The 27,610-nt window shown below is 44.7% G+C and overlaps 1 long non-coding RNA gene across 1 annotated transcript; it reads left to right on the forward strand.

Annotated features, from left to right (window-relative positions):
* Positions 1-19,414: 19,414 nt before the first annotated feature.
* LOC123351492 lies at positions 19,415-27,163 on the forward strand. Its single transcript, XR_006574031.1, has 3 exons — positions 19,415-19,615; positions 26,461-26,594; positions 26,886-27,163. It is a non-coding gene; the product is annotated as an uncharacterized LOC123351492 (long non-coding RNA).
* The last annotated feature ends 447 nt before the right edge of the window (positions 27,164-27,610 follow it).

Raw genomic sequence — 27,610 nt, forward strand, 5'->3', positions numbered from 1 at the left:
TGTGGTGGGAAGCATCTAAGTTTGTAAGGGCACTGAAAGTGTTAAGATCAGCTTAGAATGCGTTTTGCTTTTATTTCATTTGACCAAATCCGACTTGTTATGCTTTGACTTATAATCACTCAAAATCTCTCTTTATAGTTAATAAATCTCTTTGTTTATTCTACTTGAAGCAGTGTCAGAGACTTCCCTTGGGATAACAAGCCTGGTACATATCAATTTCTTTATTAAATTGACGAACTCATATAAGCTTGCAGCATCCAGCTGGCATAACTGGACACTGCAAGATGGAGGTTCCTAGGGTTGTGTCTGGGACCGAAGATATTGGCTAGTATTGTTCAGTTGCACAATCGAAGAAGCGGCTTACAAGCCAGAGGCTGTGCTTGAACAGCCTAGGACTGAGGATTCTCACAGCAGAGCAGGGTAAGGCTGGCTTCCAGAGTCAAGGATTGGAGTGACATAGCAGATCACCGGTCCAGATAACACCAGAGGGGAACATCATATGGCACTCATTCAAAAAAATAATGCGTTAATTAAATTTGTGACTGAACTCCTTGGGGGGAGAATTGTACATCTCCTTCTCTGTTTTACCCACATTCTGCCATATATTTCATGTTATAGCAGTCTCAGATGATGACCCAGCACGTGCTATTCATTTTAAGAACACTTTCATTGCAGATTTGACAAAACGCAAAGAAGGTGCCAATGTGAGATTGCTACGGATAGATACAGCACTCAAGCCAAGGTTTAAGAATCTGAAGTACCTTCCAAAATCTGAGAGGGACGAGGTGTGGAGCAGGCTTTCAGAAGTCTTAAAAGAGCAACACTCCAATGCGGAAACTACAGAACTCAAAGCACCAAAATAGAAAATTAATCTTCCGCTGGTGGCATCTGATGATGAAAATGAACATGTATTGGTCTGCACTGTTTTGAATGTCTATCGAGCAGAACCCGTCATCAGCATGGACGCATGTCCTCTGGAATGGTAGTTGAAGTATGAATGGACATATGAATCTTTAGTACATCTGGCATGTAAATATTTTTCCACGCTGGCTACAACAGTGCCATGCAAACACCTGTTCCCACTTTCAGGTGACATTGTAAAAGAAGCGGGCAGCATGGAACCTCTAAGTGAAACCAAAATACTATCATCATTAATAAAGCGAGGCAATATATGTAGAATGTACTCACTCATCCGTTGTATTCAACTCCTTTCCCCAGCACACAGACTGAACATAGAAGAGCTTAAGACCTTCATGGAGACGGATAATAAAATTATTCCAAAGCGGCTTTTGGATTTACATGTTATGCTTTTAGTTATTAACACTGCATCATAAAACGTACACTGCGCTTTACAAAGCAAATAAGACCAGTCTGGATAGCTCATAACGTACATTGATTTCTCTGCACTTTTACTTTACATTTGGTACCATGCCATTGTGAAACTGCCATTGAATTTGAGTTTTACAATGATGCCAAGATGGATTTACAATTGCTACACATTGTGAAGACAACAGCATTACAACAGGAATTGTTGAGGCAACTTTTAGCATTCCCCAACATGGGCCCAAATTAATACTTCTGCAGTATTATTTTGCACTGGATTCTCCCGTTGAACTATCAATGCAAGGACCAGGAGTGATTCCAGCAGAGGAGGAGATGGCTATGCAAGGGTTAAGAGGGTTGGCACTTTAACACGTGAATCTTGATCACCTCTGAGCCCTGCCACTGAGTGGCACAATGAACAGAGAGCATGTGCAGCGTGAACCACATGGGTTTTGACAGGGATCCAGGAAAGAGACAAGTCTTCTCCCCAGCTAAGATTTAAAAAAACATCAATCCCTAACTGTATCAAGCTTTGGTCCACATCATATCTGTATAACTCATCAGTCATTAAAGGTTTGGCCAGTATTCTCCTATTACAGTTGTGCAATTTCATTTGTCCTCCCTAATGTGCATTCAGATACTAGGTGATGAGTGCAGCATAAATGTCACAATACCCTTCATTTAGCTATGCCATATCTTTTGCACATTTCTTATGCTGGCTCCACAGAATCCAGCCCTGGAAAACAAACAGCACAAACATAAGTAACTATGTAAGCAGTTTAATTTCAGTAGGAACTGTTGGTGTTTCATATTACTCTGGGCCACGTAATAGGTGTTTAAGTATGGGTTTAGATGCCTAACTTTAGGCACCAGAGTTTGAAAGTGTTGGTGTAGGGCCTGTAAAAAACGATTAACAACATTTCTGTAACTGTTGATTTTCAAGATGTGTTGCACATGTCCATTCCAACGTAGGTGCGTGCATGCCCTGATCTCAATTGCTGGAATTTTTTCCCTTAGTGGTGTCCGTCAGGTCGACTCCAGCATCCTCTGGTGCCGCGTGCTCACAGAACCAGTAGAAGGGGCCATACTGACCTCACACCCCCTCAGTTTCTTCTTACCGACTGACTCTGATAAGAGGGGACGGAAGGCAGGTCTTGGAATGGACGTGTGCAACACATCTCAAAGAACAACAGTTACAGAAAGGTTAGTAACCATTTTTTCTTATTCAAGTGCTTGCCTAAATCCATTCAAATGTAGGTGACCCACAAGCAGTTGAACAGGAGGTAGGCTCAGTCAAGGACAAGCTGACTGCAAGACTGCACAGCCAAAGTTGGTATCGTCTCTTGCCTGTTAAGTAATGGCATAGTGCACTGAGAATGTGTGCGCCGAGGACCAGATTGCTGCCCTGAAGATATCTTGAATAGAACTTGCGCTAGGAAACAGCCACAGAGGGCCTGAGATCTTTGGGATGTGCAGATTAGTCGGAGGTAGGACTCCTATGAGCTTATAACATGCACAGATACATGAGGTAATCCAAGATGAAATCCTCTAGGCAGAGATGGGGAGTCCCTTCATTCTCTCAGCTATCGCTATAAGCAGCTGAGTTGATCTGCGGAATGGTTTGGTCCTTTGGATATAAAACGCCAGGACCCATCTAACAACTAAGGAGTATAGGCGCTGTTCCTCCCTATTCACATGTGATTTAGGTAGGATACGGATAGAAAAAATTGCTTGGCTGCTGTGAAATTGTGAGACCACTTTCGTGGGGAACTTTGGATGCAGGCACAGCTGTACGTTACCTTTGAAGATCATATACGGAGGTTCTGATGTGAGGGCTCAAACCTCCAAAATCCTCCTGGCCAAAGTGATGGCCACTAGCAAGGCCACTTTCCAGGAAAGGTTCAACAGCAAGCACGTCGTTAGCAGTTCAAAGGGTGGGCCTGTAATCTTTGACAGGATGAGGTTAGGTCCCAGGGAGGGATCAGTTCCTTTCCTTGAGGGTACACCCTCTCAGGCCTTTGAGAAAATGGATTACCATTTCATGTAAAAAGACCAATCTGTTGTCAGATTAGGATGGAATACTGAAATGGCCGCCAGATTGAAGGCCAGGCTTGGCTGCTTCAAGAGCAGAAAGTACTCTAAAATAAGTTGCAATGAGGACTGTGCAGGTGGAACTCCGTGATGGGAAGACTAGTGAAAGAATTGTTTCCACTTTTCCAGGTCAGTCACTCTGGTGGAGGGTTTTCTATTGCCTAGTAGGATTCTACAGACCTGCTCCAAGCAAGCTTACTCTTCCGAATTCAGCCAGGGACGTTCCAGGCCATCAGATGAAGAGAGCTGAGGTTCAGGTGTAGCAGCAGACCACGGGTCTCAGGAGATCACGTCTGAGTGTAGCAGAAGCCGGATTGGGGTCTCTGCTGAAAGTCTTGACAGGATGCTGAACCAGTGCTGTTTGGGCTAAGGCTGTTTGAGGGGCCTCCTCCCCTTCCCCTCTGTCTCGACTGAGACCATTGGGACTTCCTCCTCTTGAGGTTCAACACCAGGCTTGGCGCCATCGGGGATCTCGCGGTGTGGTACCGGAGGTACCCTATTTTCTGAGGCCACAGAATACAAACGCCTTGAAACAGTGCCCTGGCCCAGGGGGAACCCCCACGGGTTCCAAAAAGGCCACGGCCTCTGGGACCCTGGGGACTGGCACCCATGCAAAGCATTTGGGGAAATATTGAAGGGTAGGACTGGTGAGGGGGGCAGCATGGACTGTCCTGACGGTGGGGAGAGTAGGACTCCAATGAGGAAGATAAGCTGCAGCAGGGAGCCCAAGGCGGTGCCGACCCTCTCGGTGTGGGCAAACAGTGTCACAAAGAAGTCTGAGCCGAGGCTACCATGGGTTTTCCCCTAGAGAGTGGCCTCGGTGCCACACAAAAGCTGAGGGATGGCCCTCTGCCGCTCATCGGTACTGGTGGTGCCAAGTCCTGAATCTCTGAGAACCCTGGGACCGGAAAAGTGAGCAGGTCACTAGCAGCCGTAAATGCCTCTGAGGTTGATGGTACCACAACCTGATTGGTATGCTGTCTCCTGGAGGACTGCTTTCCCATGCTCCAGTTAGCACAGCCTGAGGGGGTACCGAGGCTGACGGAGGTGGCTACTGCAGTTCTGGGGAGGGAAAGCGGCCCGATGCAGGACTCGCTCTATCCCAATCCCCTTGCCTGCTTACTTTCAGCACCGGGGAATGAATCTTCTCCTGTGCTTATGGTGTTTCTTCTTAGGCACCAGGAAAGAGGATCAGTGCTGGGACTCTCAACTGGTGGGAGGAACACTCCACACCAAAGCTGAGCTGCTTGGGGGTGAGTCCAAACACAGCTCCAACGCTGGTGTTAGGGCTGCCTCCGTGAGGAGGACCTTCAACCTCGTTTCCCGGTCTTTCCTAGTGCTGGGTTTGAAGTCCCTGCAGATCTGGTAATGGTCTTTCCTATCAGCTTCCCCTAAACACTTGAGACAGCTCGAATGCGCACTGCTCAAGGGCATCGACTTGCCACAGGAAGAGCAGGGCTTGAAGCCCGGTGACCAAGGCGTGCTCCGGCACTAGGGAGCGGACCAGCCTTGCCAACTAAATGTGGAGCTGTCCAAAACTAACGACGAAAACTACGACTAACTAAGTAAACTACAATAACTATATACATGGGAAAAGCAAAGGAAAACTACTGGGAGAAATTGCCTGAGTAATGAGGGAAGTTCCAGCAACTGTCACAGGCACTAAGAAGGAACTGAAGAGGCCCCGTATAGCGATGTTATGAGTGTGCAGCACCAGAGAGGGCTAGAGCTGACCCGAGGGATACCGCTAAGGGAAAAAATTCTGGCAACCGTGCTCGGGGCACGCACACACCTACATTGGAATGGATCTGTGCAAGCACTCAAAAAAGAACAACAGGACTTTGAAAACAGAAGCGTAGTGCTTCTGTTACCCCATACCTTTGGGCAGCTCAACAGCAATAGGGACTGAACCTGGTACTTCTGGATCTAAAAGCGTGAGCCTTTTCTATCTCATCTAAGAGAATCAGGTCTCTTAGCCAAGCTTGCAGCAGGCCCATCAATATCTGTATGTGGCCCAGTCACCACTGGAGAGGGACAGAGTGCCACACTGAGTGGGTGTGGGCTACACATGGCTAGGTAAGATGGAGCTGTGTTAATGACATGAATGCTAGGATTGCCACGGTCCGCTCCCATAACCTGAATCTCATTGCATACAAATATCTCCTCTACTCCCCAAGAACAATTCCAAGGTCTTTGCCTCTGGTGCTACTGCCACTTGCTGCACAGACAAAGAGACTTAAACTGTTTCACTACATTCTAGCAGGTCCCATGCAGCTATACTTACTCAATTTCTGCCCTGGCAGGTGTTTGCTGCAGATTTCTGTGGAGCCGAGCACTTTGCCTCTCCCTTCACTGTCATTATCCCCAACAGGATACCTGTTAAAACATCCACAAACTGCCCTGCCCAACCTCAGCACTTGATTTAGAAACCCTCTTGTTTGCACACTTTGAATCTGAGCTGTCCCTTTAACCCACCCACATTGGTTGGGGAACATTTGTTTGGGGTAAATGACCTTTTTTTTTTTTACCAATGTAGCCCTCACGCACTTGTCTCTACAGCCCTGAAGAGATGTCTCAGTCTGCGCTGGCTGTAAACATCCCATGGAGTCACCATCAGGCACCCTTGACAGAGTTTGCTTAATGAAGGACCTATATAGGGTTGGGTCCGGTGTGTTAAAGACACTGGATTGGCCCTGCACTGTACTTAAGAAGGCAATAAATAAACAGGAACTGTAGAGAGTCCTTCCAGACTGACCCATCTTTTTCAGGGCACTCTCATGAGAAATACCCCTAGTTTCTGGCAGATACTGACGAGAATAAAGTTGGATGCAGTATCACCCAGAAAAGAGAGAGTTTCCTCTTGCACTATGAGGCAGCCTGTTTTCTTTCCCAAGTAGTAGATGTTCCACTGGCCCAAATTATGGTATATCCCCCTTTACTATCTATGTGCAGTAGATCTGGTATTAACATATTGGTCAACTTTGGCTTTGGCTACAGCAGTGGGGCTTCTGAACCCTAGCCAAATTTTAAGATCATCTTGTCAAACCTTTAAGAGCTACCAAAACATGTATCAGCAACATCACTGAAAGCGACAGCAATACCCATACAACTGCCTATGCACACACTCAGCTTTCCTCACAGGAGCGGCCCAATTGATTTCAGGGGGATAGCTCAGCGGCTGATAACTAAGGGTTTTGCAAATACTTACACACACGTTTAACTATTACATCATTTTTATTCTATACAGCTCCTTGTGAAATTTCACTTAAGTTCAATGAGCTGGTTAACTATACTGTACAATGAATGTTTCTCAAGGATATTCAGGATTCTTCTATTAAGTTTTATGTTGCTATTTTTGACAAGTGGGGGAAAAGATAATGAGGTGCTACAGGGAAAAGCCAGAACCTAGTTTAATATTTTAGAAATAGCTTGGTGCTTTATAGACACTATGAAGTAATGCTTTGGGGTGCTTTCCCCTTGGTCTCTTGTGTGTCCTTTTCAGCCATGCAGCTTGATGTGTCTACCATCTTGGTATTATCCAATCCCTTTTGTAAAAGCCATACCATTTTTAAATCTAGCTGTCTGGTTAATCATTTCAGCCCTACACAGAATTAAGCAAACAGAACTGATGCAAGTGAAGTTCTCCTGAAACAGAGTGCATCTCATATATCCATCTATGAAATTAACACTATTGATGCCAGAAACAAGCCAGCATATGACAAAGAATGAATGCAAGCAACAACATTGAGCACACTGGTGAGATGCAGTTATACAAACACACCTGAGCCAAGAATGCAACTGAACCAAAAGTTACTGTATTCATCTCTTTACAAACAAAACCTCCTTGGAACAGGACTATTCCCCCATTGTAATAACCGGGGGGCTTACAGGGAGGTTCATATCCACTAACAGGATGTGTAGAAAATAATCACATGAAAGCAGAATGGACCTGATCCATGTAAGGTTTTCCACACATTTTAAGACTAGAAGGGACCCTTATTCTGACCTCCTGCATAACACAGGTCAGAGAATTTCACTAAGCATTCCTGCATCAGGCCCATAATTTCTAGACAAGCTAGAGCATCTCTTTAGAAAGACATCCAATTTTTAACTAAAGTCTTTAAGTGACAGTGTATCTACCACAAGCCCTAGGTAAATTGTTCCAATGGTGAATTGCTCTAGCTGGTAAAAAAAAGTCTTGTTTCCACTCTAAATTTGTCTAGCTTCAGCTTCCAACTATTGGGTCTTGTTACACCTTTGTCTGCTAGATTAAAGAGCACTTTCTTCTCCCTGTGTAGCTACTTAGAGACTATGAGCAAGTCACCTTTATTATTGCTGCTTTCACTTCCTTTCTTAACCAGGATGGTTTGATTTCCTAAAACCAACAAAGCCTACTTTTGCGATAGCAAAGTTGTGGCGTTTGGGGGCATCGGATAGGTTTTCTTAAACTTCCATTTTTGTTTTGTTTAGATGTTCTTCCCGATCAGTTTTGCTCATAAGTGGTGCCAGATGCAAAGATCCCACTTGTAACATTGATACCAACACAACTGCAATCTGCTGAGCAACTTGACATGCTTATTTTATTACATACATGGAAGTAGGCAAAACTTACATTGACTTTCATGGGAGATTTGCCTAAGAGAAACACAGGATTTGGTCTTCAGCTGCTTTCCACACTGCAACGTTTTAAGAGTTGGTGTCAGCCTGTTAAAATAGTACAAGAGGTGCAGACAAAGCCTCTAAATTCACTCTGCAAACTCCTGGCAGCTAAGGATAAGGTCATTACTGAAGATTATGCTGCCAGTGTACGAACACTGCATTTTCTCTTCTCCCTGTCTCCCCTTTCTCTACTTAGATAAAATGTAACTCTTGACACTGAATGTACAAGTGATTTCGCCCTACCCAATAACTAAGAGGACAGAAGTACAGTTGAAAAGTAAAGACTGTTTTGTGATTTTCAAAATAGTTTCAGAATGATGCACCATATATATAAAATTGCTATAGCATTTCACACTCCCGAGTGACGATTCAATCTAATCCAAATGATACTTGTAACTTTAAAACAACCCTGATTCCAGACTTGTTAAAGCACTCAGAGATGAAATATTTCAGACAGGAAAGCTCAACTTGATTTTCTCTTCATCTCAAACAAGCAACAAGGAACAAAATGAAGTAGAAGTCAAGTATCCTGATATGACACCATATTTTTCAGTAACTCCCCACTTAACATCCTCTCGCTTAACTTTGTTTCAATCTTACGTCCCTGCTCGATTACAGAACATGCTCCATTTAAACTTGTGTAATGCTTCACTATAACGTTGTTTGGTTGCCTGCTTTATCCACAGCTGGCAGCCCCCTATCAGCTCCCTTACGCCCTCACCGCCCACACAGCGCCTCCCGCCTGCCAGCAGACCCCGCAGATCAGCACCTTTCCCCTCCTCCCGCCGCTCCTGCCTGTGGCAATCAGCTGGCTTGCGGCGTTCGGGGGGGGGGAGGAGCGAGGACTCAACGTGCAAGCTCCTCCCCCCCCACCTCCAGAATGCTGCAAGCCAGCTGATTGCCGTGGGCAGGAGGCAGAGAGGAGCCTGTGCCCCAAGTCCTCACTCCTCTCACCTCCCTCCTGCCCCCTGAACGTTGCAAGCCAGCTGATTGCCACGGGCAGGAGGCAGGGGAGGGAGGAGTAAAGGGGTGGGAGTGCGGCGTTAAGGGTGGGGAGGAGACGAGGCGGGTTAAAGGTGGGGGCTTGGGGGAAGGAGTGGCGTGGGCGGGCTGAGGGTTGAGCCCCCTGCCCCTGGTGCTTGCAGAGCAGGGGAAGCTGCCGCTGCTGCTGCACAATGTGCTTCTCCTAGCCTACAGCACCTTCCGCCTCGTCTGCCTCATTGTCTCCAGTGCCAGTGGGCTGTGCCTGTGTGGGGTAAGGCGGGGGCACCTCCCAACTATAGTCCTGTACTGTACTGTACGGCAAAAAAAATTCCCTCGAACCTAACCTCCCCACCCCCCGATTTACATTCATTCTTATGGTTGAAATTGGATTCGCTTAACATCGTTTCATTTAGAGTCGCATTTTTCAGGGACATAACTACGTTAAATGAGGAGTTACTGTATATATATATATATATATATATATATATATATATATACACACACATATACACACACACACACCAATTCTCAGCTTCAAGAACCATCAAACATCATTGTTAATTACAAATGCTATAGTTAATTTATGGAATTATTTTAGCCGCACATGCAGGCACATTGAAGTCTTTTGAGTAAAGATTTCACCTTTCATCCACGTATGGAAATAAGATGTATTTTCTATTGTGCTTGCTTAGTAACAAACACCAGGCATTAAGCTTGAGAAACAGTTTTAGTGATTTATCCAACAAAGATCTCCTTCCCCATCTTCACATATTTCTGCACTATTGCAAAAATTCACTTTTTAGACTGACATTCTCCAGCCCTAATCTCTGGCCAAAAGGCAATTTTTGTTTTGTTTTGGGGGGGTTTTTTCTTGTTGTTTTAGCAAAATCTCTTTAGCCATGTTGGACTTCTGAAAGGGTGTGGTTAAACCCTCAGTGAACCTGAATATATTACCTTCAACAGCCACAACAGGAGACGGAGCCTGATGCTCCTTTTTAGGTACCTGATCCTGCAACCCTACCACTATCTTCAGCCTGCACTTCAGTATTGGCAGGTTCAGGGCCCAAGTATATTAGTAACATTATGCATGTGAGTAGTCCAATTCAAATCAACCGGAGCACTGGCTTGCAGGATTGGGGCCTCAGTGAGTAACATCACAGGACTGGGAGCAACCAATGTGTACAACGGAGCACAATCCCACTCCCTCATCCCCCCACAGATCTTCATCTTTTGGCAGCTCCATGCCACCACATGGCCTAATACAGCAAAGGTAAGATTTTTGGCCCAGATCCTATAAAGGACCTAAATACCACTCATTTTGATGAGACAAGTTGGATGAGATAGTATCTTTTATTGGATCCACTTCTGTTGGTGAGAGCTCTATGTAGCTCAAGTTTGTCTCCTTCACCAACAGAAGTGGGTCCAATAGAAGATATTACCTCACCCACCGTTTTTTCCTCTAATATCCTGGGACTAACATAGCTACAACAACACTGCAAACACTGATTTCAATGGGAGTCAGGCACCTAAATTGTTTTGATGATCTAGGCCTTTGTCTGCATTCTTAGTATTAAGCATTGCACTGATCTGGAAAGTCAGTCCGCTTTTGTGGCATGTGTTTCATCTCCCGGTTGTGTGGATGGCCTCGCGTTCCGTTACGATGCTGCATGAAGGAAGCTATGTAACAGCAGTAAGGAGAAAAGCAGGGAAGCTGAAGCATCCCCTGAATGTGAGTAGAGTATCAATCTTTCCAGAAACCAGAAACAGAAAACAAGACAAAGCAAAGCAAGAGGCCTCCCTAAATAAGGTGATTTATGAACTGGTAAAACCCAAGAATCATAGAATCATAGAATCATAGAATTCAAGATCAGAAGGGACCATTATGATCATCTAGTCTGACCTCCTGCAAGATGCAGGCCACATTAGCCGATCTACCCACTCTTTTAGCAAGCGACCCCTGCCCCATGCTTCGGAGGAAGGCGAAAAACCTCCAGGGACACTGCCAATCTGCCCTGGAGGAAAATTCCTTCCCGACCCCAAATATGGCGGTCAGCTGAACCCCGAGCATGCGGGCAAGACTCTCCAGCCATACCCTCTGAAAGAGGTTAAGAATATCATATTATTGACCCAATTTGACCCAATTAAGTACCAGTTTGGCACTCAATTGACCTATTGACTAAGCCCGTTATCCTATTATACCATCTCCTCCATAAACTTATCTAGCTTAATCTTAAAGTCATGGAGGTCCTTCGCCCCTACTGTTTCCCTCGGTAGGCTGTTCCAGTATTGCACTCCCCTGATGGTTAGAAACCTTCGTCTAATTTCAAGCCTAAATTTCCTGACTGACAATTTATATCCGTTTGTCCTTGTGTCTACATTAGCACTGAGCTGAAATAATTCCTCTCCTTCCCTGGTATTTATCCCTCTGATATATTTAAAGAGTGCAATCATATCTCCCCTTATCCTTCTTTTGGTTAAGGAAAACAAACCGAGCTCCTCAAGTCTCCTGTCATACGACAGGCCTTCCATTCCTCGGATCATTCTAGTGGCCCTTCTTTGTACCCGTTCCAGTTTTAACTCATCCTTCTTAAACATGGGAGACCAAAACTGCACACAATACTCCAAATGAGGTCTCACCAACGCCTTATATAACGGGACTAGCACTTCCTTATCCCTACTAGAAATACCCCGCCTAATGCAACCCAAGACCGCATTAGCTTTTTTAACGGCCACATCACATTGCCTACTCATAGTCATCCTACGATCAACCAGGACTCCCAGGTCCTTCTCCTCCTCCGTTACTTCCAACTGGTGCGTCCCTAGCTTATAACTAAAATTCTTGTTAGTCATCCCTAAATGCATAACCTTACACTTCTCACTATTGAATTTCATCCTGTTACTAATACTCCAGTTTACAAGGTCATCCAAATCTCCCTGGAGGATATCCCGATCCTTCTCCGAATTGGCAATACCTCCCAACTTGGTGTCGTCCGCAAACTTTATCAGCCCACTCCTACTCTTGGTTCCCAGGTCAGCAATAAATAGATTGAATAAAATAGGACCCAAAACCGAACCTTGAGGAACTCCACTGGTAACCCCCCTCCAACCCGACAGTTCCCCTTTCAGTACTACCCTCTGCAGTCTCCCCTTTAACCAACTCCTTATCCACCTCTGGATTTTCATTTCGATCCCCATCTTTTCCAATTTAACCAATAATTCCTCATGCGGTACCGTATCAAACGCCTTACTGAAATCCAGATATATTAGATCCACCGCATTTCCCTTGTCTAAAAAATCTGTTACTTTCTCAAAGAAGGAGATCAGATTGGTTTGGCACGATCTACCTTTCGTAAATCCATGCTGTAATCTATCCCAGTTGTCATCGGCCTCCTGCTCCTTAACCACTCTCTCTTTCAAAATTTTTTCCATTACTTTGCATACTACAGATGTTAAACTAACAGGCCTGTAGTTACCCGGGTCACTTTTTTTCCCCTTCTTGAATATAGGAACTACATTAGCTAATCTCCAGTCCAACGGTACTATCCCCGAATTTAGAGATTTATTAAAAATCATCGCTAACGGGCTAGCAATATCACTCGCCAATTCCCTTAATATTCTAGGATGAAGATTATCCGGGCCCCCCGATTTACTTCCGTTAAGCTGTTCAAGTTTGGCCTCCACCTCAGATACCGTAATGTCTACCCCCATATCTTCATTCCCATCGGTCCCTCTATCACTATTCCTTAGCCCTTCATTAGCCTCATTAAAGACCGTGGCAAAATATTCATTCAGATATTGTGCCATTCCAAGATTATCCCTAATCTCCACTCCGTTTAAAGTTTTAAGCGGTCCCACTTCTTCCTTCTTGGTTTTCTTCCTATTTATATGGCTAAAAAACCTTTTGCTATTGGTTTTAATCCCCTTCGCTAAGTCCATCTCCACCCGTCGCTTTGCCTTTCTCACTGCATCCCTACACCCTCTGACCTCAATAAGGTAGGTTTCTTTGCTGATCCCTCCCATTTTCCACTCCCGGTACGCTTTCTGTTTTTTCTTAATGACCCCTCTAAGACGCTTGGTCATCCAGCTCGGTCTAAAACTGCTACCTACGAGCCGTTTTCCCTTTCTCGGGATACATGCCTCTGACAACTCCTGCAATTTCAACCTGAAGTAACCCCAGGCGTCATCTACCTTTAGATTCCTAAATATGTTGGTCCAGTCCACTTCCCTAACTAGTCGTCTTAATTTAGTAAAGTTAGCCCTTTTGAAATCGTAAACCCTAGTCTCAGATGCAATATTAATTATCCTCTCATTAATTTTGAAACGAATTAGCTCGTGATCACTCGAGCCAAGGTTGTCCCCTACTACTATTTCCTCAACAAGGTCCTCATTACTCACCAAAATCAGATCTAAAATGGCATCCCCCCTCGTCGGTTCAGCAACCACTTGATGTAGGAATTCATCAGCTATCACGTCTAGGAAAAGCTGAGCCCTATTGTTATTACTAGCATTTGTTTCCCAATCTATATCTGGGAAGTTAAAGTCTCCCATGATCAAGCAGTTCCTATTAGTGTTTACCTCCTTAAAAACATTAAAGAGCTCTCTATCCGTCTCCAAGCTAGATCCTGGCGGTCTATAGCACACCCCAATCACAATCCCGGGTGAGGCTCTGGTAGTTTTCTTCCCTAACGTGACCATTGCCCACACAGACTCCGTATTAACCATTGCATTGCTAGTTATTTCATTACATTTCACCTCATTATTGATATACAATGCTACTCCCCCACCTTTACCTTTGCATCGGTCTTTTCTAAACAGCACATACCCTTCCATACCTGTACTCCAGTCATGGCTATCGTTCCACCATGTTTCGGTAATTCCTACGATATCCGGTTTCAATTCTCGGACCAGGAGCTCCAGTTCCTCCATTTTATTACCTAAGCTTCTCGCATTGGTGAACAAACATCCTACCTTTTGCTGTTGGGCTCCTCTCACTCTTCTCACCCCGCTCGGTAGGGACACAGTACTACCAGTATGACCTGTCGATCTAGTATCCGTCCCCCCCGTCTTCCTTACACCTAACCGTCCCCCTCTGGCTATATCTGTTGTTATCTTCTTGTTCTCACTCCCAATGTATAAATTTGGCGTGGAGTGCACCAGGGCCTCTCCCAACCGTCTCCCCCCAGTGTCTAGTTTAAAGCTCTTTTAATCAGATGAGCCAGCCTCCCTCCTAGAAGTCTACTTCCTTCCCTACTTAGGTGGAGCCCATCACTAGGTAATGAAGTAAAAAAGCAGGTGTGACAGAACACTTGGTTGATAGCAATTACTCTGACATGTCTGGATTGAAAAGATTCAGCTCATTTGCACAGAAGTTCTGCACTTCTGATAACTACTGATTGATGTGCAAGGTTCACGTGCATTTTAGTGCAGAGGTCTGACTTGCTTTTTCTCTTTAATATACCAATTGTCACCATAAGTCATGGTGCCTCTGTGCATGAATAAATTCTTTTTCTTCTTTTATCAGGCTCAGGTTTCCACCAGCATATTAAATATCTATCTGTTCCTGTTTGTTTCTATTACGGAACTGCAGTCCTTGTAGGCCTACAGGATTAGTTTAGTCAACCCGGTGCCTATAATGAAACACAATGCACTTTAGGGTCAGCTTAATATTAGAAAGATCTCCTGTGTTCCACGAAATCATTCTAGCATACAAGTATATCTGTGATTGAGTTTGAATGAGAGAAGATCTAAAGTCTGGAACTTGACATCTCCCCAGCTTCTGAACGTAATCATTCGGTCATCTTTTCCTTTTTCTTTGACAGCTGTAATATCTGCAATTAAAAGCCGAATCAGCGGGGGCTGTTTTAAGAACAAAGAAGGTATTGCAGTTCAGTGAAGCTCTGCAAGATCCAGAGGGATACGCTAGAATCAGCATTCCAGTTCATTAATCTGTTCACTCTAACAGCATTTTGCAACTGTACATACACAATATAGGGATCATTCACCACTGAAACACAGCCAACTCTGGGGTGGAAAGTGACAGCCATCATGCACCAATACTACTACAGAACAGTCCTTATTAGCGGAACTGAACAATATCCTCTATAAACTTAAACTACATGGTGAATTTTAGGGAGACAGAATAATTGTTCCACTGGAATTTGACAAAACAAAACCTGAATGTTTAATACCCTCCGCACTTCCATGAAGCATCATGGGAACTCTTCTTTAATGACCACACATGATCAGGAATTTGGGTTTTTGTTTTTTTCAGAAAAATTAAAAGTCTGGATCTGAAACAGAAACATAAGAGGATCCTGATAGCAAATTCCTAGTGAATCTTAAAATGGCTCTTGGAAGAATACTTATTTGCACACATGGGGAGCGGGGGGGAAATAAAGGAGTTCCAAAAATGCTGGGCACCTGAAGATTGAGCCTTAGGAGTCTCTAATGGGTAAATACTAATCAGAATTATGGCCTTAATCTGTTTCTCAATTACTCCATCTCTTAAATGGGGATAGTTATACTTACCCACCATGATGGTGTTAAATTACTTTATGACCACTGAGTGTGAGGCACTACTGCAGTATTGAAAACTGAAAGGACTACAAAAGTATGAGTGAGGACCCAAAAATCATGAGACTGGCACAGAAATCTTGAGGGGGTTTTTTTTGTTTCTGTTTTTTAAGTAATCTGGGGTTCTTTTTACTTGCCTTCTGATTCACATTTTTCAAGCTTTTTCTCTACAAACACTTAATTCCTCCCATCCCCAACTTAAATCATATCACTTCAGGGTTTTCAGAAAACCCAACAAATAGTGAAACTTGAGATAAACAGTGCCATCGTAAATGAAAATAATTAGATGTCTGATCACGCTGCTAACATTTCCTGTTTGGTGCAGTATTCCTGCCTTTAGGCAACATCGAAACACTACACAGGGCAAGAAGTATGTTCTGAGAGAACTGACTACAAAAATAGATCGGGCATGTTATCTCTGTGTGTGAACACGTGCAATGGATGCAAGTATTTTTTTATTTTTTTATTTTTTTTAAATAGACACAGATTCTACGGCCAGAAGGGCCCATTGTGATCATCTGTATTCTGACCTCCTGTATACCACCGGACATACAAATTGCTCAAAATAATTCCTGGTAGCCTTTTATTTATTTAATGTTAATTGTACTGCAGTAGGTTCAGCTCTGGTGGCTACAGTCTCAAGTTCAACAGAGTTATCTCTGTTTGTTCTGGATCTAGAGTCCACAGGATGTGAAAAACACTAATGTACTCAATGCTTTTTTTGCCTCTGTCTTCATGAACAAGGTCCGCTCCTAGACTACTGCACTGGGCAGCACAGTATGGGGAGAAGGTGACCAGCCCTCTGTGGAGAAAGAAGTAGTTCGAGACTATTTAGAAAAGCTGGACGAGCACAAGTCCATGGGGCCGGATGCACTGCATCCAAGGGTGCTAAAGGAGTTGGCAGATGTGATTGCAGAGCCATTGGTCATTATCTTTGAAAACTCATGGCGATCGGGGGAGGTCCCAGATGACTGGAAAAAGGCTAACATAGTGCCCATCTTTAAAAAAGGGAAGAAGGAGGATCCAAGGAACTACAGGCCAGTCAGCCTCACCTCAGTCCCTGGAAAAAATCATGAAGAAGGTCCTCAAGGAATCAATTTTGAAGAACTTAGAGGAGAGGAAAGTGACCAGGAACAGTCAGCATGGATTCACCAAGGGCAAGTCATGCCTGACTAACCTAAGTGCCTTCTATGAGATAACTAGCTCTGTGGATGAGGGGAAAGCAGTGGACGTGTTATTCCTTGACTTCAGCAAAGCTTTTGATATGGTCTCCCACAGTATTCTTGCCAGCAAGTTAAAAAAGTATGGGCTGGATGAATGGAGTATAAGGTGGATAGAAAGCTGGCTAGATCATCAGGCTCAACGGGTAGTGATCAATGGCTCCATGTCTAGTTGGCAGCGGGTATCAAGCGGAGTACCCCAAGGGTCGGTCCTGGGGATGGTTTTGTTCAATATCTTCATTAATGATCTGGAGGATGGTGTGGACTGCACCCTCAGCAAGTTTGCAGATGACACTAAACTGGGAGGAGTGGTAGATACGCTGGAGGGTAAGGATAGGATACAGAGGGACCTAGACAAATTAGAGGATTGGGCCAAAGGTAATCTGATGAGGTTCAACAAGGACAAGTGCAGAGTCCTGCACTTAGGAAGGAAGAATCCCATGCACTGCTGTGGACTAGGGCTAAGCAGCAGTTCTGCAGAAAAGGACCTAGCGGTTACAGTGGACGATATGAGTCAACAGTGTGCCCTCGTTGCCAGGACGGGTAACGACATTTTGGGCTGTATAAGTAGGGGCACTGACAGCAGATCGAGGGACGTGATCATTCCCCTCTATTCGACATTGGTGGCACTGTCCAGTCTGGGGCCCCACACTACAAGGAGGATGTAGAAAAATTGGAAAGAGTCCAGTGGAGGGCAACAAAAATGATTAGGGGGCTGGAACACATGACTTATGAGGAGAGGCTGAAGGAACTGGGATTATTTAGTCTGTAGAAGAGAAGAATGATAGCTGCTTTCAACTACCTGAAAGGGGGTTCCAAAGAGGATGGATCTAGACTTTTCTCAGTGGTAGCAGATGACAGAACAAGGGGTAATGGTCTCAAGTGGCAGTGGGGGAGGTTTAGGTTGGATATTAGGAAAAACTTTTGTACTAAGAGGGTGGTGAAGCACTGGAATGGGTTACCTAGGGAGGTGGTAGAATCACCTTCCTTAGAGGTTTTTAAGGTCAGGCTTTGAAAAAGCCCTGGCTGAGATGATTTAGTTAGGGATTGGTCCTGCTTTGAGCAGGCGGTTGGACTACATTACCTCCTGAGGTCCCTTCCAACCCTGATATTCTATGATTCTATGAACACATGAAACCATAGGCAAATAACACAATTACAAGAGCATCTATCTTTTAGCAGTTTTATTAAGGTTACCAACAAAGCTATAAATGTCACATTTACAATTCCTAAAGATAAGTACCATGGTACCATTTATACCTACAGACATCCTCACATCCTCCTAGATGGTGTTAGAGTGCGTTGGCCCTCGCATGGATTGATCAACAATATGGGAGTGGTATCTGCTGGAGTTTTCCATAGGAAGCTCCATTTTCCTGCTCTGAACACCTTTTTTATATTGTGATTCTGTCTATACCTACATTCTGTGCGTGTACATGAAAGTGTCAACCCTCTCTTTCTTATTGTTCTGTGTCCCCTAGAAACACAAGGGACCCCGAATTCTATAGGCTGTGTAGGTTCTCGTGAACATTGACATACCACCTTTATCTTGTGGTTAAGCCACATGTTGGAGACAATATTTACTGTTACAGCATTTTATAATTTAAATGTAATCTTCGTGGCCATGCTTTCCAGTATTACTAGTTGGTACCTCTTTTCCCATAATCTTTCGGGTTACTTCTCGGTCATTGATTTATACCATCATTTCTTGTCTCCAAGGCGCAAAATAGCTAAGCTAAAATCTTGCAGGCCTCAGCATACAGGTTCTTGTGTTTCAGCTTGTCTTACTTATGTCTACTACATGGTTTCTCTAAATACTGATCAATCTTATACTTCTATAATCCTACAAATTAACTCTAACTAACATACAATTAATATATATGGTATAACATTGATTAATCATAACATCACACAATAAAGGGATAATAAAATAAATCATTAGGTACATCCTAGAGCATAACATTGAGAAAAAACATCCAGCCTTGATTTAAAATTTGTCAGTGATGGAGAATCCACCACAACCCTTGGTACAGTAAAAACCCAGAGTTACGAACACCTCAGAAATGGAGGTTGTTCATAACTCTGAAACATTCGTAATGCTGAACAAAACGTTATGGTTGTTCTTTCAAAAGTTTACAATTGAACACTGACTTCATACAGCTTTGAAACTTTACTATGCAAAAGAAAAATACTGCTTTCCCGTTTAAAAAAAAATAGTTTACATTTAACACAGTACTGTACTGTATTTGTGGGGGTTTGGGGTTTTTTTTGGTCTCTGCTGCTGTCTGATTGTGTACTTCCAGTTCCAAATGAGGTGTGTGGTTGACTGGTCAGTTTGGAACTCAGGTGTTCGTAACTCTGAGGTTCTCCTGTACATTGTTCCAATGATTAATTACTCTCACTGTTAAGAATTTATGCCTGATTTCCAGTCTGAATTAGTCTACCTTAAACTTCCAGCCGTTGGATTGTGTTACACCTTTCTCTGCTAGATAAAAGTTCCCTTTCAACTCATCCTCACTGAACACTCCACTGAGAGAGAAAACCTTCCAACTCGTTAACCAATGAGTACACTAGTGTAAAATGGAACCGCTTCAAATGACTTCTCATTTTGCAGTGGGGAGGGGGAAACGCTGCACTGAGTGAAGACAATGGCTCTTCCCCCCCACCCCCAGCTATCACTTTGTTATCTGAGTACTACCTCACTTGCTTGCTAAAGTGTAAAGCCACTGCCACCAGATGTCAACATTTAAGGGGAGAATCCACAGGTAAGAGGTGTAGAGAAATGCTACAGCCATTCTTATGTGAAAAGATCACTGCCCAGATAATTCCTTAGCTCTTAGGAAAACTGAATGTGTATGAGTTCTCTCACAGCTGACGTTTTAAAGTCATTTCAACAAATTTGCTCCCCCGGCATTAAGAAAAGGCTATTTCTGCCAACAAAGTTTCACAGTTTGAGTCACCTATTACGCATCGCCTGCTATAGCTAGGAAGCTTCTTGAAAATAGCAATGCACCTGCGTCTTCAGTAGAGCTGGTTGGAAAATTTCCAGTTTTCAAAGCTATACTGGTTTTGACAAGGTGTTCATTGGAAATGGAATAGAGGAAGGAGAAAGAGAGTGGTTTTCTATAGATGGGTGGTAAAGGACACTTGAACCTGGGTCTCCCATGCTCCAGATCAGTACCCTACCACTAGGCCCATTGTTCATTCCAACATGAAATGTAAACAAATTCTGAAACCTCAGAATTGGACTGGAATTGTCGCTCTCCAGCCAGTTCTAGTCTTCTATACAGAGTTAGCCCAGCTGACTGGCACCCAGGTTCACCTACTCAAGACCTGTTCAGATTACTGCCTGCTCACTAGTGCTGAGCTCGCCCATGTGTGTCACTACGACAGCTGGAGGCACTTCAGAGTGGAACATGGGTTTTCCCACCCAATACATTTTGGGAGAAACCATCTGTCCCTCCAGGCAGAAGGGTGGGGGAAAGGCACTGGACAAGATTAGCATTCGAGTGATTTAGTCTGCATCCTCACTGCAAAAGGAGGTTACCAGCCCTAGTGAAAGTGGCACTGGTTTCTAGCCCACACATCCCAGATCGACAGAAAGCACCACTAAAGTAAAGTGAGAGGTTTGTGTGTGTGGACAGGAGGGGAATTAGAAAATGTGTAGGCTAAATCTGCAACGAAGACAAACCCTAGCTAGCTGCTCTAGATCTTCTTACTCCTGGGGGAATTGGCACGGAATTTATGTCATCCGGAGATTTCTTTGCTTCCCATCAGAAAAATTACTTCTGAGGGGAAGTAAAAGGAAGCCACAAAAGCGGTCACTTGCTCCTCCCCGGCAGCCCAGAGCAGACAGCGGAGACGTAAATCAGTGCGGGGAAGTGGGGTGGCTGGGTGCGCTTGCATGAGGAGATGTCAATCACTGCCAGGGGGCAGGGTTGGGCAGGCATATGAGCGAGTGAGCGAGAGAGACTCTGTCCCTCTGGCTCACTATTGCACTGTGGCCAGCATGGAGGGGTAGGCGCTGTCCCCTCACACAGAGCATATGTAGCAGCCTGCCTATTTAGTTGTTCCCATTCTTGTTGGTGAATTGTTCTCATTCTTAGTGAATTCTCCCAGGAACATAAAACAGGTATAAAAGTTTTAAAGTTCCTTTACACTGCCAGAGGCTGTAAAGAAGCCGCACTGTAAATGACAGTGTGGCCTTGTAAATACTCATGGTGCTTTAATTATTAGCATTGGTCTACATTTTCAGACTGAAAAATTTTCCTGTCAAAATGTGCTCCATTACAACTGACCTTTCTGGAGATGGTCAGTAGCCAATACACATTGTGAGTTTGATTCCCCAGCCCTCACTTGCTCTTCAGTTGCCTATAATGTAACACTGAGCATATGGCTGCCTATATTTGTTGACGAATAACGAGAAATAAAGGGTCAAACCTAGTTACATTACTATTAGACAAAGGGATTTGGGGGATTTCCTCCAATACTACCCACTTCCATTCTCCATCCATTATATTGTAGCTTAAATAAATTACCAAAATAATTGAAACTGGCATGATTATATTGCATTATTTTGACAAACAAAATATGCAGAATTTTAAATTAGTGTGTGCAGAAATTTTAATTTTTTGGTGCAGAATTCCCGCAGAACTCTTCTGCTTTCTCTATATCAGCTGCTGCTATGATTGGCTTAACATCTGGACAGCCACAGCATTAACTCTGTCTCTCAATATTACACCCTATTCTCTTGTCTCAGGGCTCCTAAGAGTTAGGAAGTCAGGGTACGTCTACACTACGGGACTATTCCGAATTTGCATAAACCGGTTTTGTAAAACAGATTTTATAAAATCGAGTGCGCGCGGCCACACTAAACACATTAAATCGGTAGTGTGCGTCCATGGTCCGAGGCTAGCGTCGATTTCTGGAGCGTTGCACTGTGGGTAGCTATCCCGTAGCTATCCCATAGTTCCCGCAGCCTCCCCCGCCCCTTGGCATTTCCGGGTTGAGATCCCAGTGCCTGATGGGGCAAAAATCATTGTCGCGTGTGGTTCTGGTTACAGCCTCACCCCTCCCTCCCTGAGCAGCAGACAACCGTTTCGCGCCTTTTTTTGCTTGGTGAACTGTGCAGACGCCATAGCACAGCAAGCATGGACCCTGCTCAGCTCCATACCGCAATCGTGAATGTTTTAAACACCTCGCGCACTCTCGTGCAGTCTATGGTGAACCAGGACCTTCAATCCGAGGCGAGGAGGAGGCGGATACGGCAGCGCAGCGATGACAGTGATGAGGACGTAGACACAGAATTCTCTCAAACCGCGGGCCCCTGCGCTTTGGAGATCCTGATGGTAATGGGGCAGATTCTATCCATTGAACGCCGATTTTGGGCCCGGGAAACAAGCACTGACTGGTGGGACCGCATTGTGTTGCAGGTGTGGGACGATTCCCAGTGGCTGCGAAACTTTCGCATGCGTAAGGGCACTTTCATGGAACTTTGTGACTTGCTTGCCCCTGCCCTGAAACGCCATAATATCAAGATGAGAGCAGCCCTCACAGTAGAGAAGCGAGTGGCGATAGCCCTGTGGAAGCTTGCAACGCCAGACAGCTACCGGTCATTCGGGAATCAATTTGGAGTTGGAAAATCTACTGTGGGGGCTGCTGTGATGCAAGTAGCCAAAGCAATCACTAAGCTGCTGCTACGAAAGGTTGTGACTCTGGGAAACGTGCAGTCCATAGTGGATGGCTTTGCTGCAATGGGATTCCCTAACTGTGGTGGGGCGATAGATGGAACCCATATCCCTATCTTGGCACCACAGCGCCAGGGCACCCAGTACGTAAACCGGAAGGGGTACTTTTCAATGGTGCTGCAAGCACTGGTAGATCACAAGGGACGTTTCACAAACATCCACGTGGGATGGCCAGGGAGGGTTCATGACGCTCGCGTCTTCAGAAGCACTACTCTGTTTAAACGGCTGCAGCAAGGGAATTACTTCCCAGACCAGAAAATAACAGTTGGGGATGTTGAAATGCCTGTCGTTATCCTGGGGGACCCAGCCTACCCCTTGATGCCATGGCTCATGAAGCCATACACAGGCAGCCTGGACAGTGGTCAGGATCTGTTCAATTACAGGCTGAGCAAGTGCAGAATGGTGGTGGAATGTGCATTTGGCCGTTTAAAGGCGCGCTGGCGGACATTACTGACTCACTCAGACCTCAGCCAAACCAATGTCCCCTATGTTATTACTGCTTGCTGTATTCTCCACAATCTCTGTGAGAGTAAGGGGGAGACCTTTATGGCGGGGTGGGAGGCTGAGGCAAATCACCTGGCCGCTGATTACGCGCAGCCAGACACCAGGGAGATTAGAAGAGCACACCAGGAAGCGGTGCGCATCAGAGAAGCTTTGAAAACGAGCTTCATCAATGGCCAGGGTACAGTGTGACTGCTGTGTTTGTTGATGAACACCCAACCCCCTTGATTGACTCAGTCCCTGTAAGCAACTCCCCCACCCCCTTCGAGTACAGCTTACTTATGCAAATAAAGTCACTCTCATTTAAAAAGCATGAATTCTTTATTGATTCATTATAAAAAGAGATAGAGAAGTAAGGGTGTGGTTTGGGAGGAGGATAGGAGGGATGGAGAAGGCCATTAAAAAAAATTCACAGTAACGACAGCCTTCTGGTTGGGCTGTCCACGGGGGTGGAGTGGGCGGGTGCACGGAGCCTCCCCCCACGCGTTCTTACACGTCTGGGTGAGGAGGATGTGGAACATGGTGAGGGATGAGGGTGGTTATACAGGGGCTGCAGCGGCACTCTGTGATCCTGCTGCCGTTCCTGAAGCTCCACAAGACGCCGGAGCATGTCAGTTTGATCACGCAGCAGCCCCAGAGTTGCATCCCGCCACCGCTGATCTTCCTGCCGCCACCGCTGATTTTCCTGCCGGTCTTCCTGCCGCCACCTCTCATCTCGGTTGTCCCTCCTGTCCTCACGTTCATCCCTCCTGTCCTCACATTCACTGGCCTCTTTCCTGTAATTTGAAACCACGTCCTTCCACTCATTCAGATGAGCTCTTTCATTGCGTGTAACTTCCATAATATCCGAGAACATCTCATCTCGCGTCTTCTTTTTCCTCCGCCTTATCTGTGCTAGCCTTTGGGATGGAGGAGGGATGGTTGAAAAATTTGCAGCTGCATGAGGGAGATAAATATTTAGAAAGATACATTTTACAGAACAATGGTTATACTCTTTCACAGTGAAAAGCAGTATTCACCTAGCACATGTGATTTCCCTACAAGGTCGCATTTTTCATCTTAATAGTGAGTGCCTGCAGCTCTGGAGTTACACATCTCTCAGACACAGGTCCAGGCATCAGAATTCAGCTTGCATGCGGCCATGGTAAGCCACTGTCTTTCGGCTTCTGCAGTGATTTACCCCTCCCCCCAACGCATGGGTAATACCACGCTAGCTCCCTGCTAATCAACACCCTTCCCACCCCCCACCCCTTGCGTGTCTGGTACCTTGGGGAAGATCGCCGGTGACCAAACACAGAAAAGATCATCGGCATTTCACTCCTCCCCTCCCCCCTCTTCGCTACGTGCAGGAAAGTTTTTTTTTTAAGCTGATGCATTCCACGAACCCAGTAGAAAAATGGCCACCCCCCTTACTTAAATTCCTGATTTTTAACCAGGTTATCCTGAACGATATCACTTTGCTGAGGATAACAGAACAAGATAAAGAACGGATGCTTCTTGAATGCCAGCAGTCACCGGGACCATACGCTGCTATGCTTTGCCACGCAATGATACCTGATTACTTGCTACATGCATGGCGTGGTAAAGTGTCCTACCACGGTGGGCGGAACAAGGCTGCCTTGCCCAGAAACCTTCTTCAAAGGCTTCTGGAGTACCTACAGGAGCGCTTCATCGAGATGTCCCTGGAGGATTTCCTCTCAATCCCCGGACATGTTAACAAACTTTTCTAAGTAACTATACTGTCTGCGAATGCATCCCAAGTCCTCAGGGCAAATCAATCATTAAAAAAGGCTTGGTTAAAAAAACAATGTTTGCTATTTGTAAAGGTACACTCACCAGAGCTCCCTTCCATGGCGTCATTGTCTGGGATAGTGGCTTGTGAGGGCTGGGAGGACGGTAATTCCGCTTGTGAGGGCTGGGAGGACGGTAATTCCGTCAGGGTGATAAAAAGCTCCTGGCTGCTGGGGCTCACGGAGTGCTGTGTGCTCTCTGCTAGGTCTTCCTCCTCTTCTTCATCTTCATCTTCCCCGTCTGCATAATCCTCAGCCATGGAAGAGATTACAACCCCCACCTCGGAATCCACGATCAGGGGTGGGGTACTTGTGGCGCAGCCCCCTAAAATTGCATGCAGCTCAGCATAGAAGCGGCATGTTTTTCGACCTGCCCCGGACCTTCCGTTTGCTTCTTTGGTTTTCTGGTAGCCTTGTCTGAGCTCCTTAACTTTCACTCTGCACTGCACTGAGTCCCGGCTGTGGCCTTTATCCGTCATAGCCTTAGAAATTCTTTCAAATACTTTTTCATTTCGTCTTTTGGAACGCAGTTCTGTTAGCACTGAATCCTCTCCCCAGATAGCGATCAGATCCAGTACCTCCCGTGCAGTCCATGCTGGGGCTCTTTTACGATTCTCAGGAGACTGCATTGTTAACTGTGCTGATGAGCTGTGCGTGGTCACCTGTGCTGATGAGATGAGATCTCCACGCTGGGGAAGCAGGAAATGAATTTCAAAAGTTCGCGGGGCTTTTCCTGTCTACCTGGCCAGTGCATCCGAGTTCAGAATGCTGTCCAGAGCGGTCACTGGTGCACTGTGGGATAGCTCCCGGAGGCCAATGCCGTCGATCAGCGTCCACACTAACCCATATCCGATATTTTAATACCGATACTAGCGTTACTCCTCTCGTTAGGGAGGAGTACAGAAACCGGTTTAAAGAGCCATTAAAATCGATATATGGTGCCTCCTAGTGTGGACGGTTGTGGCATTAAATCGGTTTTGCGCTCCTAAAACCGGTTTAAACGCCTAGTGTAGACCAGGCTTCAGATTCCAACCCTCACTTCTGTAGCAACAATAGTTCACCAACAGCAGCCCTCTCACCAAATGGCTTCCTTTGCAGTATAATAAAGAAGAGGCAAGGGCAAATCACTCCTTAACATGCAATGTCGGAAAATTACAGAGCAAGAGAGCTCATCTAAACGTATAGGGAAGGAAGTCCACCTCAAACAGATACCTTCATAAGATAAATCTAAAAGGATATCAGGTTTCAGAAGAACATTAGCAACAATGGGAAGTTATTCAAGGTTTCCTTAGAGTAGACAAGGCCAAACACACTAGGCCCCCATGCTCCAACCCACTGCCTCCTCAATTTCCATTTGCTGCTGCTCTTATGGGCAAACACAGACGTAGTGTCTGGGGAACAGTGTGCACACGAGGAAGTGATATCATTATGCTAGAGTGAGAGACAGGAAGTGCAAGAGACCAAACACAGCAAGCGACAATCCATAAAGGAAACCAGCTGAAAAAATACAAAATATTATTTTCACTAACTTCTTACAGTTTTAATAATCTTGTGTGTTACTTTTAACTATAGGAGCTGCAAAATGTTCAGACAAATATGATTATCTAGTTAACAGCATCCCTCTAAATGAATGTTGCATGGACATTCTGCTTCAGAGATCCATAATGCTGTCCAGAGGCAGAGAAGGTGGAGATCATAAAATCAAAGTGAGTATGTTTTATTTAATAAGTAATAATATGTAGCACTTGCAAAGTGCTTTACACTTTTAAAATGCGGAATAAATATTCAGAAGTGTATTACAGCCCCACACAGGGTAATTACATGGTTAACTCTCTTGAATGTGTTCTGTAATGAGCATTTAGGAACAAGTTTTGCCACTGAATGCAATAGATGACCTCCCTGCATCTCATTTACATTTTAATTACATGTGGCAAAAGCACTGAGTCACAAAGTATAATTTTGTTCCTAATCCTTGCTTTATTTTGATTCCACACTAGGCAATATTCAATGGTAAGAAAATCTCAAGGCTTTCGTCAATGGGGGGAAAAGTTGCAGAATAGCTTATAACAAACTATGAACTTAAAGTATTACTTCAATTTTCTTCTCTTGAGTCTAGCAGTGCATGACAAAAAAAAAGTCAAGTCTCTGGAACATTTTCACAATGAGAATATGTAAATAAATTACCCACTTATGTTGACTGATGAGTGTTATTTTGGTTGAAAACAATGCAAGTCACCCTCACTTTACAAAACAATATATATCAATAAAATGAGTCAGAGACGCTAAAGAAAATATTTGTTGTAGCCTTATGCTATTTTTACTGAACCTTCAATTACAGTTTTTAGAGAAAGCGTGCCAGTTTCATGCACCTATTATCGACTGTTAAAATGAGACACAATTCTCCTCAAATAGTAAAGCATCTCTTAATATACTAGTTAAAAATACACACAGGATGGTTATGGAGAACACATCATCATCCTTCAAGATTCCAGAAACAAGTGGTGAAAAAACTGAAGGCACTCAGAGAACTTTACAGAAATAGCTTTCTATCAAAAAAAAACAAAAAACTTCACAGCATCCAGTGTCTCAGTTTCTCCCAGCGTGTTTTTCAGAATCTATACATACTTGCATAAGGGAGAAAAATATAACCAAGTTCAAACAAAGCATCGCTGCAGGTAAACTCATGTTTTCGAACCAAAGTTTAAAAATGCCTAACAGCATC

This window comes from Mauremys mutica, chromosome 1, assembly GCF_020497125.1.
Source record: "Mauremys mutica isolate MM-2020 ecotype Southern chromosome 1, ASM2049712v1, whole genome shotgun sequence".
Classification (NCBI taxonomy): Eukaryota; Metazoa; Chordata; order Testudines; family Geoemydidae; genus Mauremys; species Mauremys mutica.